A 16,384-nucleotide genomic window follows, 5' to 3' on the forward strand; every position below is an offset into this window, starting at 1 on the left:
ATGTTCAGTTCTCTCTCTGAGAGAGAGAGAGAGAGGGAAAAAATAAAAATTGTGTGGCAGGGGATATGATTGTTCAATCAGTAAGCTTATTTGAAATAATGTATCTAATAAAAGGTGAAAAATATAGCATGGAAGACTAGTGTGGCAGGTTTGGTCATTTGTGGAAGGGGCACTAGGGGCGACAGACACGCCTACTTTTTCGCCAACGAAGTTCTTTGCTTTTAAAGTGGTTTGGGTCCGTGTACTTGCCCAATTTAAAAAAGCACCGGAATCCCTGCCGACATGTATCAACTCTCTCTCTCTCTCTCTCTCTCTCTCTCTCTCTCTCTCTCTTATTTACAAGTCAAAGTACGTGTCCCTCATGTGAAAAAGGTCTCCTAAGAAAGGACACTAAAGTGTCCCTAAAGCTGATGAACTCCACAAGCTTGAAAGTAAAAAAAAAAAATGGCACAATAAAAGGCCCTCTTTCTGTTTGGCCATCCAACACTGTTCCACATCCAATGTTCAGAAATAGACCTTTCACCATTTCAAAGGGTTGCTAATTAGTAGTTATTTTGTTGACAAACGTGTCATCCCCCGAATCAAGTGTGCATCATGGTGAAGAGAAACTAGTCAAGTAACCAAAGCAGCTGCAACAAGGCTCCAACAGCCAGAACACAAGGATGTCAAATGCATTACCTCAAAGTATTGGCCACAAGGGATCTGTTCATCGGGTAGGAGTGACTTATAAATGTCACCAAGTTGATGGAACATCACAAGTTCGAAACCCACAATTAGCAGTAGGGGTGTCAATCCGTTTCAAACCCTATATTATCAGAGTTTGGTGATAAATAAGAAGGCCCGATTAAAATCCAGATCTGAAGGGTTCAATTAATATATGGAGACAGGTATGGTTTGTGAAATTTCATACCAGACCCGAGCCCGACCCAAGTTTCAATTAAGATCCACATTTTAATATATGACACTTCCTTCTTAATATATGAAACTGCAAGGAGAACAAATGATCTGGAATACAATGGCATCTAAGCATAGTAGAGGTGGTGACCAATTGGGTTCGGTATTGTTGGATCCGATCCAATATATCTCAAGGGGAAAAAACCTTTTTCTTTTTGTTTTAATTCAAATGTGAAGAAATTTCGAAACTAATATTCGTTTTAAAAACAAGTCTTGCTGGAATGCATTAGCCCCAAAACATATTGGATCTTATAAATGTTGTTAAATTCGGTTGAGTAAACTGAATCGGTACTTTTCACCCTAGGATGACACGTGTCATTAAAAATTAAAAGAAAACAATATTATAATTTTTTTTAACCCTCTTAAATATATTTGTGGGGACCCATACTTTGTGGGGGCGCCCACGTCCTTCACCAAGGCTGTCTTTGTCAGCCATTTCAGGTGAGCGTAGAAAATGTGAAAAGATCAGGTGCAATACGATTGCACAATTATTTGTGCACTAAGCACCTAATCACCCTTTATTTTGGTGACAGGGCTGTCAGTTGTGGGGCCCCAGGCCTGATGGAGGGCAATCAGGTGCTTAATACAAAATTTTTGCGCCGTGTGATTGCACCCGATCCGGACTCATAAAAAATTGCATGACAATATGAAGAGAGAGAGATGTTGACCACCAGCTTTCAATGAAGGTCGAAGATCAAGAATCGAGTGGTGAACTTTGTCACTAAGGAAGCTCACGTGCCACACACGGACAGAAACCGTGGCCCGACACATTTGCAAGATACGGCAACTTTTTTTAATATATATATAATTGAAAATATTAGTAAACATATTCAAAATAATTAAACATTGACCATTCAAGTCATGAGAGCATGTATCTTGCTTCCGTGTCGTGTCATGCACCGAGCACACTAATGCCGCTGTGACAGCTTCTTTGGTATGATTAAAGTAGTGCTAACATGATGCAACTCTCCTGGGCAAGGGCTGCACTGCACCACGGGTTTACACAAGCAGATCAGGTCATGCTGAACATGAGCGTTTTGCTCATGCATGCCCACATATCGTGGCCGTCTGTTTGCATTTTGGATGAATGCCACGTGGCATGAGAAAAAACGCTCATGTTCAGCATGACCTTTATCTGCTTCCCCGGTTTACACCGTTGAGAAAAACAACTGTAAGTACAGCAGGCTTAGCCACAGCAACTAGGTCTCTGATCTCTAAGGTGTTTTTCATACACGCTTTCTTTAACAATTGATCATCTCAATGATCATGTTTAATAACAAAGTGTAAATCTCTCTCTCTCTCTGCATGATCATGCACGACTGCTTGCATGTAGTGGCGGAGCTACATACTGGCGAGGGTGAGCTTAAAATCCCCAATAAATGGGTTTGGGTCAGGGTGGACAGTAGTGCCTACCCTGACCCGAATGTTGTGCCTCTCCAAAAGCCACCCTCTCTCTATATATAGAGAGAGATGTGTACCCCACCCTAGTTTGGATTTCTGGCTGGGCTTCTGCTTGCATGCACAAACGTGCATATAGGAAAAGCAAGTCACTGATACCTGGATCAAATAGTTTCAGTGTATTGATCAAATCCCAATTTATGTCCAGATTTTTTCCTGTATGTTCTCATAAAAAGAAGGGCCTCTCTCTCTAGCGATCTAACCCCGAGATAAATAATCCTAGCAATAACAAAACAAAAAGTTAGTGTCTTATTGCATAGATAGTAGCAAGGCATTTAAATTAAAAAGATGCCAACATGCCAATTATTAGGGTTTAAACCCAAAAAAAACAAAGCCCAAGAATCTTCAATGAAATTCAAGGCCCTTCTCTTTCCTTCTCATACTTTTAATGGCGTGTTGTGAGTGGTGCCTGATGAGTTCGTTACCCCTTCGGTCAATCCCCATATGTCTTGTCTTCGATTCCACACTACTGTCTTGGAATTCTCCAAGTCCTTGAAAAACTGGGAATTCCAAAGCCAATCACATGCTTTCCTCTCGATTTTGATAACTTAACCATTCCCGTTTCCATTAATTGCTTTATAGTTCAAATTTTGTTGAATGGTAACGTGCCAGTCACTGTGGGAACACTCAGATATGTATGCGTTTGAGAGAGGCCCGGGTGTCAACGGGCCTGGTTTACCCGGACCCGACACAAACCAAACCCTAGCTATAGGGTCAGGGTATATGGTGATAAATAAGAAGACCTGGATCTGGACCCAAAGGTTTGATTACTAAATAGATCTGGGTATAGTTTGTGAAATTGTATATCAGACCCGGACCCCACCTGAGTTCCGATTAAGACCCATAATTTTTCAATGGGTATGGTTTTTCTTATAGTGGGCCCGATACCATACCCAAAAATCTGGTACAAATCTGTTTTCACCTGGGTCCGAACCAAACCCTACCCGTTGACACCCATACCTACGAGGGTGTGCCGCCCACAAACCCTTTCTATTGGGGACATCTTGCTTAGGTAGTAAGAATTTGGTTCCACTCAACCCCTATGCCATCTATCATTTTTATACCCCTTTAATCTTATTTTTTTTAATTTACTCGGAGAAACCACCTCAAGAGCATAGACCTAGTCACACTGGTTCTACCTGCCGTACTTACTGTCCTTGCAGCATAAAACCCCGAGGGCTTACCCTCATATTCTTATAGAGGGGCCACACTTCGGCTTGTGCAGGACATGTTGCTCATGGGATTTGAACCTATACCACCCGGGTACCCTTTAGCCTTATTGATGCAAGTTGTCTTGATCAAATCTTATTGATGCAAGTTTTCAGGGTCAGTTTGGATGAGTTTTATTGCTTTCATTCTTTACAATGCCCTTGGGGGCAGCTGTGACCAAGTTCATAAACTTTTCAATTCTGAGTTCTTAAACTTGGTTGCACCACCAAACGTGAACTTAAAGATTTGGAATGCCTTTGTTTGTTAGACACTTATCACTAGCACTAGCGTGCAACAATTTCTCACCATTAAAAAAAACAAATCCCAACTCTGACTGCATCTATATTAGGGTGTCAACGGGTCGGGTTTGTTGGGGTATATAAGGTATCAGGTCTAGACCCGGGTCTACTATGAGAAAAACTATACCCAGACCCAATAAAAACTATACGAACCAAACCCAGACCATTCCCGATAAAACCATATTTTTTGTCACTTTTACAATGAAACATTGTGAGTCTTAATTAATTGGAACTCAGGTCGGATCCGGGTCTAGTATAAAATTTCACAAACTATACCCTGGTCCATGTATTAATCAGAGCTTCGGGTCTTAATTGGGTCTTCTTATTTATCACCATACCCGAACCATATAGGGTTTGGCTTGGGTAAGGTCCGGGTAAGCCAGGCCCGTTGACACCCCTAATCTATATATATTAACTTGGTAGTCCCGTGGACATGCAGTGCACTTAGAACATGAACTTACATGTTTCATTTTTTTCTAGAACGTAAAATAAAAAACTAATATTACTGTTGTAGTCATGGTACTAAAATAAAAGCACAGAAGTACACGTATCTATGTCGAAGTGGTAAACAAATTAAGGTAGGATAATGATACTGTTGAGCAATGTGGCAGAAGCTACAGCACAGTGGCTAGTTCATGCTTCTTAATAGGCTTTCAGGACTAGTCTTGTCGATTCTATTTGCCTTGGGGGCCATATTTGCTACTGTCGATTGTAGGCACAAATGCACTGTATTTTCATTTTTTAAATTTTTTCTATTGTTTTTCATAAAACTAACCACTACATAGATGTTACTTACACGTCTGTTTTTTTTCTCCTCCAGGTGCAGAGGCATAGCAGCACTGGCTCAATCTGCCATGCATATTTATGGTCTCTGTTCATGTCAGTGTAAAACTCTGAGAGCTTACCCATCGACCCCAAAGAGTTGCCTAGCTTCGACTCAGGCAGGAGGGTGACAGCCATGGGATTTGAACCTAGACTGCCCGTGATCTACATGTGTTTCTCTTTAGTAGGTTCTCAAATCATCCATTACAATACTTAGGCAGGTTTTCATTAAACGCCAACAATCAACGGCCAAAAAGTATGATACTTTCCCATGTCAACAAATCATAAGGAATTCAAAAGCCGTTCCCCACAATTTTGATCAAGCTGAATCCATTTATGAAATTTGATTGGATCAAAACCTGCACCATAGAGATCCAAAGGGGCCACTACTTGTAATCTCTCTCTCTCTCTCTCTCTCTCTATATATATATATATGTATATATATATATATATATATATATATAGAGAGAGAGAGAGAGAGAGAGAGAGAGGAGGCACGGCATACTGAAGATAACTCTTAGATATTAATAATAATTAAACAGAGGCACAATAAATTTTTTTATTGTATAAATACATAGTGTGTTCCAAAAGGACTCAATTTAAAAAAAAAATGGTTTAGGCACCATGTCGCATGCACGTAGCACTTTTTGAAGCCATAAAAATGCTCAGAACTTGCACTCCCATTCACATTTTTAAATGTATTAAGCATATCCCCCGCAAGACCAACTAATATTGTGGAGAGACCGTTCAATTTACTTTAAAAACCACATCGGGGACACGACCCCTTCCTTTTTCCACGCCTTTATTTTATTCGAACTCAAATTTCAAAAAAAAAAAAAACGTTTTTAAATTCCCCCAAACCCATGAAAAAACAAGCCAGGCCGTACGAACCCTTTCTCGAGAATCTCGGACACCGATGCGACTCGGTACAGGGAGAGACGATCCGATACGCATTCTTTAGTGCATCCACCTTTTTTCCGTAGCGCCGTTCGCGCTTATTTGACGAATGGTGATCGGACACGTGGCTTATAACGTCAGGCCGTTATCTTCAGCCACGTTTGACTGACGTGGTGTGGTGGTTGGGGGAATAAAGGGAAAGATTTTTTGTGTTTTTTTTTTGCTGTGAATACCAAAAGGCCCTTTGGGTTGTAGTCAAGGACAATGGCTGTCACTGTTGGACCGATTTTGTGGGAATGGACCAAGTCAAGATGAAACTGGGTCCAGGTCCAGCCTTGGCTATCGCGAAACGAGATAAATTTGATGTGAGGTTGGATCCGGACCGAGGGAAAATGGAGCAGACCAGCACTTTTGCTGAATCAAAGGAGAGCACATGAACTATTTGGCTAAGTGGCTTGGTCTTATTGTTGTCGCTAGGTCTAAGCTATATTGTTTCAAGGTATGCCACATTTAACTTACCAGGCTCAGGGTATTAGACCTAGCCTTGCCTTGACCAACTGTCGGAGCCATTACTACTGGTTCGGATCCAAAACAAGGACATGCTCCTCACTTGAACCGATACAAGTTATTTGGCCTTTTTTTTTAATCTCCTTATTCAATTTTCTAAAAGATGTTTTCCACAAAGAATTTCATCAGGTGGTGTCAATTCTACTTTCTTTCAAGCATGCTTATTATTGAAATTACAATGAGATCTGGTTGAGTATTATGAGTATCTCTGAATTAGGAGTGCCAACGGATCAAGTTTGGTTTGGACCTAGGTAGAACCAAACTCATACCTGATTTGAGATGTTGATACCGGGTTCGGACTTGGGTCCAATCAAACTCACCCTAAGAGAAACCATATATGGATCCTATAAGGATTACATAGACCAGACCCAAACCATACTTGATAAAATAATATTTTTTTATCCTTTTTATATTAAAAATTTGTGAATCTTAGTCAGAACTCGAGTCATGCCCAAGTCTGGTATGAAACTTCACAAACCCTACCCAGCTCCATATATTAATTGGAATGTTCAAGTTTTACCTGGATTCTATTCAGATCTCAATTATCACCTGACTCTGAGTCAAAGCCGACCCATTGACACCTTACTCCAAAACTCATGGTGATTAGTGTTGTGTAAGTCAGTTTTCAAAAGTTAAGGGGTAAAAAGGACTTTTTGTCTGCCTAAACAAGGCATAGTGGGCAACAAACAAAAGTGGGCTCCAAATGAATCTCCAAGCGAGGAATAAGATTGGTTCGTGTGGGACCCGCGACAGGATGCCCCATTTTCAGATGCCACGTGGAAAAAAGTGTGCCATGTCACCTCCACTGGGGATTCCTAGTGAACGACAGCTGGCGGCTCTGGCTGCTTCCCTGTCTTCGCAGCTGCCAAACATCACAGAACTTCCGTTCCCCTTCCATTTTTTAAAGTTATTTTGGGAGAGTTGGGTTCGGTCGGACCAGGTGGGCTCGGTCCACCCACTGGCCTGCAGGTCCAAATGGAAGCAAATTTATTTATTCAGTTGAGTTTGGCTCTTTAGGTTGGGGTGCAGTCACCTTAGCATTTTGCACATATTCAATGTATTTATATATGTATGCATGCACCTATATGAATTCAAGCCTGGCAAAGTACACTGGGTCAGGGTCGTGGGCCCGGCCGGGACTCAGGACCTGACAGTGCATGCACCCTTCTACGCCCTTTGGGTCAATCCGGGCCTCATTATGGGCCGGATGCAGTTGGGGGCACTAATTACCGGTGCAAGACCCACAAGCCATAGAGATGCACTTTTGCCAGGTTGTGTTCTGAGTTTGGGTTGGACGTCTGACCAAATCTGACTGTGGTTCGTCACCTTCTGTAAAGAAAATAACTTCCTATTATTAGTAATCAAAATTTGGATCCTTTTGTGAGCATTGCATCCAAATCCAAATCCGACTACATGAAGAAGACCTGGTCAATTAGCTACTTGCTACTCGCTAGTAGCTCTTAACCTAATTGCTTCTTGATTTGGTAGTTACCCTTTCTTCTTCTTTTCCTTTTAGAGAGAGAGAGAGAGACCACAAAATGCCTCCCCAACAAGAGATCTGTGGGTCCCACTCTCACTAAATCAGCAATTTTTCAAAACTCCTGCCCAATTCCCTCCTCCATGCTCAAGCATCTCATGAATGAACGAGTTGCATAAGACTTCCAGATTGGAAAATGACATCCTTATTACCACTGCCATTTTAAGGGTCTAAGTTGGTTAATATAATTTGGTCCTAAATGATAAACAATAAGATCAAATCATAAGTTTAAAATTATATACTGCTAGCTCACAAGGGCTCCCGCACACCTGACTAGGTGGGTTTGCTTAAAGAGTCTAATTTGAAAAATGTCACGAGTTTGATACCTAATAAGTTTGTTCCTTGCCACGAGGTCGAAATCCGCTGTGGGCAAGGAAGAATACTCACAAAGTTTTACACTGCAGACACCAAAACAGAGCTTAGCGTGCAACAAGACAACCTAACTACACCGATGGTTTATCCGTCATGCACACACACACTAACTACTAACTACTACTACTAAGGCTTTGACAATAGGTTGGTTCATTAAGCAGAACCTCAAAGGTCAAAACTAAACATGAAAAGCATATAACTTTAATTCTCACCCTTCATGAATGAATCTAAACATGAGGAGGAGGATGTCCTACCCCTTTTTCGTTAGGAGCCTCAAAAATAGCATTATCAAGTATTTTTTGGTTAATCTGAATTATTAGATGTGTTTTAACGATAAAATATTTACATTTTTACATCAAATCAATTTGAAAAAAAAGTTTGTTTCTTAGTAAATAGGCAATGATGAATACATCTAATGGGTCAGATCGAGCAAAAAAAATACCTGAAAGCACGATTTTTAGAAGGTCCTAACTAGACTTGACGAAAAAAGGAGTAAGACTATACCCCTAATTCTCCCTAAACCTCTAGTTAGAAGCATACTCATACATAATAGTAATACCTTCTTTTTTGAAAAAACAATAGTAATACTTATAGTTTTGGAATTTTTCTGTCTATACAGTGCAAACAATGCTGGTATGGAATTAGTGGAAACAAAATTCACATGAAGCTTATCATTTCATAGTCAATGGCCCAGCCGCTAGTATACATGATTTGACTCTCTCTCTTCTCTTGTGCTTTCTTTATTTGTTTTTAGCTTTTGCTCTTGTTCAGTTCATGGGTTCAACAGTTTGTTGATCTTCATGAGTGGTAATGTTGAATTACTTTCGTCTCTCTCTCTCTCTCTCTCTCTCTCTCTATATATATATATATATATATATATATATATATATACTTTGATTCTTATACTTCTGCACTAATTGGCCCTGCACGTGTGGGTTCTGTTCAAGGAGATGGGCATCTGAATTTCTACATGGGTATGGCAGTGAAAGAATTGCTTCTTCATTGCTAGTGTGCACATTTTATTACCAAGACATGATTCCACGGAAAGAGTGTGATTTATTTATCTTTGCAAGTGACTACACAGCTTTTCTCTTTCCTCTCTTTTTTTGTTTTGATTTTTTTTTAATGTACATGAGATTGAATAGGTCCAACGGCAATGCTAGGTTCGAGTTGAACGTGATAAGTTCACTTCTTTATAAGAGTGAAAACAGACGATTAAGATTGAATCGCTATGGTCATGTCCCTGGAAAACTTAATATTAATTTTCTCAGCTAGAGTCAAGCCATTTAAAATAAGCAGAGTGTACATTATCTCGGTTTGATTACTAAATTTGAGAAAATGTATATATCAAATATTATGGCACGTATGAGCCCATTATGTGGATTCTCATGCACTAAACTAGATGCCTGAGATTTTTTATGGGCTCCTATGTTCATGATGAAACATGGGACCAAAAAATAAATCCTTCATTTTCATCTTCCACAGTCATCTTAGATTCATCCAAGACACACATACAAACACACGACTGGGTGTTATAGAACTATGTATTTGAGAGAGAGAGAGAGTAGCCTTGCAAACAGTTCGGATGTCCAACCGCAATATATCCAAGTCCGTTTGGTGCGATTCAGTAGCCAAAGTTAATTGGATCCTACCAATAATCTGATCCAGACTCATTTTTGAGTTTTGCATCGAATCTGAGTACGTGTGAATGTTGGATTTTAAGCTAGTTGGATCCAAATTCTCTTTTATCTTTATCTCCATCCGACTCTGAAATCTGAATATATACCAATCCGATTATCCTAGATCGAATTAGGTCGGACACGTTAATGCCTAGACGCGACAGAGTCCAACCCATTTACATTCAGAGAGAGAGAGAGAGAGAGAGAGAGAGAGAGAGAGAGAGAGAGAGAGAGAGAGAGAGAGAGAGAGATGACTTAGTGCATAGAGGAGGAAATCCAAGGGAATATTTTCACATGTTTTTTTGCTTTATTTTGTTATGGTTCCTCATCCTTTTGCCATTGATAAGTAGGTCCACCTTGATTGCACTCATGGTTTTTTTTTTTATGACGAGGAACCCTTGCCGAAGCGAAGAAAAACCTTGGGCAGGGCCCCACGCCCACCTCTGAAAACTATTGACACACCCGTGAGTGCACGCGTGGTTTTGTTCACCTATATATATACTGTGCTAATAAAAAGGGGTGGTCAACCCCTACTATTTTAATATGACTGTAGCCAGACATGGGTTTTGGCCATTTATTAGGGCCCTCAAAGTGGCCAAAGCATCCCCTAGCATGTTTCTGTCCCACTTGCAAGTAATAAGTCTGAAAACGCCAACAGTGTCAAGTGTAAACTAGTGCAACAGCACCACTTTAATGAATTAGAAGGTTTGCAGCTTCTTTATTACAAGGGAAAGTATTGGAATTTCAGTCAATTCCTAGGGCTTCTGCTGGTGAATGTTAGTATTTTGGAGTGAGAAATTTCTATGTATTAGAGTTTGAACTAATTTTAATAACCATGTAAAGTTGACAAGAGAATTGTACGTGGGAGATGGTGGATTGTTGGGAATCACCAAGTGTCAGAAAACAATTAGGGGGTTCTTAGTTTCCTTCTTTTCCTTTGATTGCCTGATGCAAAGTGGGAGCGGGATGTGCTATGTGGTTCCGCAGGATTCATCTGGATCCAATCCTATAGTTTGGATTTTTTTTTTTTTGTAAATTTGGATGATAATTTGTATTTGAATATGAAATCTATGTTAGATCTATATCTAATTGGAATCTTCATCACTCATCAGCATTAGATACTTACCATAATTAGTGTTTATCAGAGTAAGAAGTTGAGTAATTTGGATTGCAACCCTTCATCTGAGCGATCCACGTAATCAAGTAGATCAAAGTCCAGATGATATCTCTTTACATATTTTAAATTCTTAATATTTCATTTTTTTAGAATCTTCAGTTATTTTAGTTATTTCTAGCCAATTTCCAATTTTTCTTAGATAATCTAGTTTAGTAATAGTACGTTTGGCATCAAATTTGCAGGATTACAGGAACGCCTTCTTGAATCCTTGTCATCATTTCCTCAAGTAAAGTTCTAGTTTATCCCACTAAAATTTGATCTACAAGTTCAAATGGTGTATCATTATACACCAAGATACAATTAAATTGCTCATCTCTTGGATGTCATATTCCTAAATTAATAAGATAATTTACAAACAAAAAAGGACTAAAAACTCCATATTTTGCTGGCTAGACAGATAAGCTGCTACTGCCATGCATTGCACTCAATTTATGATTTTCCTGATCAGAGTTCTCAGCCTGAGGTTCTGGTAGTAGAACTCACTAATGAAGCCTCATGTTCCAAAGATTATCCACACTGCATTCAGAGAAAGGATCCACTGTCATACTCATGCCTTGTTAACCAATTCCTTCCATGTGGAACTCATTATATTCAGTGCAGCAAATTTAAGTGGATTAATTGTTTTTACTGCTATGACTCGTGGGACAACTTGATTGATTAAAGAGTTAATGTGTGAACTACTCTTGTGGGAGATTTGCATTCAAAATGCTCTGTTCCTTCATATGTACATAATTATTGCATTTTTATCAATCCCCATTAATGCCACTCATTGCTTTTCCATAAAGGGTGGTTGCCCCCTCGCATTAGGACCACCCAATGATTAAGATCAGATGATTTAAGCTCCCCCTTATTCTTTTCAGTGGCTTTTCAGCCATAGAGGGGCTGCCATACTATCTGGGATCATTTAATTAACAGATAGCAATATGTGGGGATACTGATGCTATATTACTATTGCTTCTCAGTCCATCATCTGAACAGGATCAGATTTCAATTTACTGATGAGGAAAATGGTACAGGAACAGAATTTGCAAAGGCAGCCCACAGGAGCATGACAAGCAAGAACATTTATTTTAAGAGAATGACGGGTCCATATCTAGGGCTCATTTATTGCATGAGCACCACCACTCACGTGATCATGCTTTTGTCTTGCTTGTTGATACCATTGCAGAAGATCCGGGCATACTGAGTATAACTGATAAAGGGTTATGTTTAATCTCCACCGCACATCTCACTTGGGAACTGTGCAACACACACAGGAACAGGCCGCGCACGTCGCCGTCGTGCAGTGAGGATTGAATATAAGCAAAGGATCTGTTATATACAATATGACATGATCTGCTCTCAGATTTTATGGACAAAACTGTCATTATTTTCAGAGGGGTGTGTGTGTGGTGGGGGGGTTGACATGAGTACATAGTATTTTCAAAATTGTAATCAATAAAAATTAGTTTTTCATATTTTAATGGTAAAAAATGTATTTTTATTGAAATAATATTAAAATGATGTTTTTATGTGTCTGCGTGTGTGTGGTTGGGGGTTGACGCGAGGACATAGTATTTTCAAAATTGTAATCAATAAAAAACTAATTTTTATAATTTTAATGGTAAAAAATGTATTTTTATTGAAACAATGACAAAATAATGTTTTTATGTGTCTGCGTGTGTGTGGTGGTGGTGGTGGTGGTGGTGGGGTGGGGGGTGGGGCGTTGACACGAGGACAGAGAGAGAGAGATTGGTAGCTGCTCACAAGTTAGGTGCGAAATGAACGTGCTAAATGGGGTTTTCAGCTTCTCCGATGCTTTTACGTGATTCTGGCCTTATAAATGTGTTGGGCATGGTCGATTTAATAAGAATCCACACCTGGATCATGTGTTTTCACGAAAAAAATGATGTTTGGAGCCTCAAAATTTTACAAAGATTTTGGACCACTGATTTTTTGAACCTTATAAAAACCCACCCATGTGTGGAAATTGAACGCTTCAAGAGCTGATCCCTATAAAATCTAGTACATAGATCACATCTGTACTATGAGAATTTAAAAATAAAATGAAAAAGGCTGAAAAACCCATTTAATATGCTCGTTTGGCAACTAACGTATGAGTAGCTAAATGTTTGCACACAACATTTCTTCTTCCAAGTAGGTGAGTATGAAATTACCAACGTTCAAAATCTCCGCAATACCGATATCATGTAAGTTGTTTTGATGTTGTGTAAGACCCTTTAAACATAGCATAAAAACTAAAGATTCTTTTGTCCAACCAGCACTAAAGGGATTTTGGAGGGTAGATACATGGATTTTTTTTAATTATAGTTACAAATTTCATTCTCAAGATTTTTCTGGTACGAAAAAATTTGTTCTTAGAAAACTAACTAGAGTATTTTGGTAAGTTAAAATTTAAAAATTGCTTGTCCAAAAGATTTTAAATTACCACTAGTCTAGCAGGAGCAGTTAGTGCACGTCACATGTGTTGGGACGTTGCAAGTTTGAACCCCAAATGGTATGGTTGTATAACTGGTAGGGTGTCAAAAAAAAAATTTAATTAAAAATCAATAAAATAAGAATATAACAAATAAAGAGCAGCTTATTATATACCAAGGTCACAATCATATTAAAATTTTGACAATACGACATAATGACACTTAGAAGTAGAGGTGCAACTGGGTCAGGTACCGGATGTCTCAAACCAGTTATACCTGGCCCAAACCGATATTGGTAGACCCATGGGTTTGAGTCGGATCCAAAATATAGACCCATAGTGAAAATGGGTTAAGTTTTGAGTATTGTAAATGAACACCTGAACCTGACCCTATTATGTACACAGACCCCAATGGTTCTTCATATTTTACAACCAAACCGATCCGAACCCAACCCGATTATGTACCCAAACCCCTTTGTACCGAACCCAAACTAACATGTACTCAACCCGACTATATACCTGAATTGACCCATACCCGATCCATCAGTAAATATTATATATTTAATTAAACATTTAAAGATGTTAATAATCTTATAATTAATATGCATTGCATTTATTAATTTAAACTTTGTGAAGGGATATGGTCCACCCCTTGTCCTCCCCTTCAAAATCTCTATCTTAGGTATTAGATATGTTTTTTGGCAAATCTAACTCTATGGATGTGATTTTCATGGTTGAAAACATATAAATAGACTCTTGGATCAAAGTTTTGTAGACGTGTAGGAAAGAATCTATAACAAAAAAATTCAAATATTTCAAAATCATTGATTTTTGGATCCTTATAAAATCCTACATATACATAAAAAAAAAATATGCAACAGTGTGTCGAATATCTATGTTGGGAATCCTAATGGAAGTGATGTGGACAATGGTGGGACCCATGTGGAGAATCCTAGGGATGGTCTAGTGGATTCTAGAGGTCCTCATGGTGAGTCCATTGTGAGTGACGATTTATCTCCCGGTCTCAGCCATCTTCACCAACTCCTTGTTGAGCAAAAAAGATAGCATTAATGGTGCCTCTTTAGGTTATGCTTCTAACGGTGATCAGTTTATTTCCAATGATCATATCATGACTTAAGAGTGATTCATATGTTTTCAACCATGGAGATCACATTTCCAAAAAAACGTATCTAAGATATAGACTTTGAAGGGAGGACAAGGGGTGGACCATCCCCTTCTTAAAGTTTAAATTGCTATTATGTAATGAATATTATTTTAAGTTTACCAACATCATTAAATGTTTAATTAATTATATAAACATCCATATGGTCAGTCCATTCATTCATAACATACAAATTTGGAAGGGGAGAACAAGGGGTGGACCATTCCCCTTCTCCTAAACTTTAAATTATTTTTGTATATACTTCTTATTGTCCTTTTTGTGGTTAAAATTGTTGGATTAAAGTGAATCCTAGAATAATACTCGATAACTGATTGAATTTGATACATTTTTAATATGATATATCATTGGTTTTTTATTTGAACTTAAAATGTTTGGTTGGCGCTGATATGTTCTTTTTATATTGTCTTGACATTATTTAGAATAGTTATTTAGTTTTTATTTTGTTAAAGTATAAACAATTGTTCTATTAATTTACATATTTTTTTATTAGCAGGCAATTGGGTCTAGAATACTGATATTACTTTTAGACAGATTTAGAATTGGATCTGATAAGACCCCCAACTGGACCCGAACCCTGACTCGGTTACATCCCTACTTAGAAGTTATATTGATTTGATTGGGATTTTCACGTTTTGAATTTTCTCGTGATAAAATTGAGATAACTTGATTTGCCATTTATATTCTCTTGAGGGTTAATTAGCTAAACAAAAGAAGGTTTTAGACTATTTAGAATTTCTTAGACCGTTAGCCGGTTTGACTGAAAGTTCGACACCAAGTTCTGTAAAACTGTTAAGACTGTTAGCATCATGACTGGTTAATTTTTGGAGACTTTTACCAAGGACAACAAATAGAGTTCTGTAAGAACTCACCAATGTACCAAAAAAGGGCTCGAATCAGATATAAGGTGATGGGATAGGTAGGGATGTCAATGGGTTGGATATTATCCAATATCCAACCCGAATCTGAATCTGATTAGTTGGATCCGGTAGCAAAATTAGGGTCTATTTGATAATTATATCTGGACTCCATATTGGATTTTGCATCTGAATCTGACCAAAATCCAAATCTGAATACATGTAAATGTCGGATTTAAAGTTGGTTGGCTCCAGGTTTGGTTTTAGCAGATCCCGTCTGAGTTCGAATCCGATTAGGTCAGACTTGGTATTGCCTAAATCCGTCCCAAGTCTGACCTGTTTACATCCCTAGAGATAGAGCCTTGGCAATCTAACAAATATCAGGATTCACCTGATTCTGGATCCTATCTGAACAGAATTTAAATTTTGAATAGAGTCACCGATCCAACTTGGATGTTGCAACAGATATGTGTTCAAAGAGCCAGAATAAAAGAGATTTGCATCAAGACAATTTGATCTAAAGTCAGAGGAGGTGGATATGTCTAAATAATCATACTAGCCATATGCACCAGTTTGAGTTTAGGGACATCACAGATATAACAATCTAAATTTTTGCATTTGGATATAAAGATAAATAAATTGGACTCAGGTCGAACATAATCGGATGAAGCCTAATTGAGTTCAAATTCAATGGGGTTCCATCAAGTTATTCATCCCATTAGGATATACATTTGCATGTAATCGGAGTTTACTTGACAGATTTGGAGTCGGATTCATGGTTGGATATGGATCCAGATGTAAAATTCGAAAAACAAATCTGGATCTAGTTGTTGATCAGATATCTAACCCGATCAAGGACCAGTGACATCCCTATTTGGATATATTGACCAATTGCAAGATTTGGATCTAGTGATCCATTTCGTAGCACCTAAATTTTTTATATGTTTAAAAACACCCCTA

The sequence above is a fragment of the Nuphar pumila genome, chromosome 12 (genome assembly GCF_984573655.1).
Source record: "Nuphar pumila chromosome 12, dmNupPumi1.hap1.1, whole genome shotgun sequence".
NCBI lineage: Eukaryota > Viridiplantae > Streptophyta > Magnoliopsida > Nymphaeales > Nymphaeaceae > Nuphar > Nuphar pumila.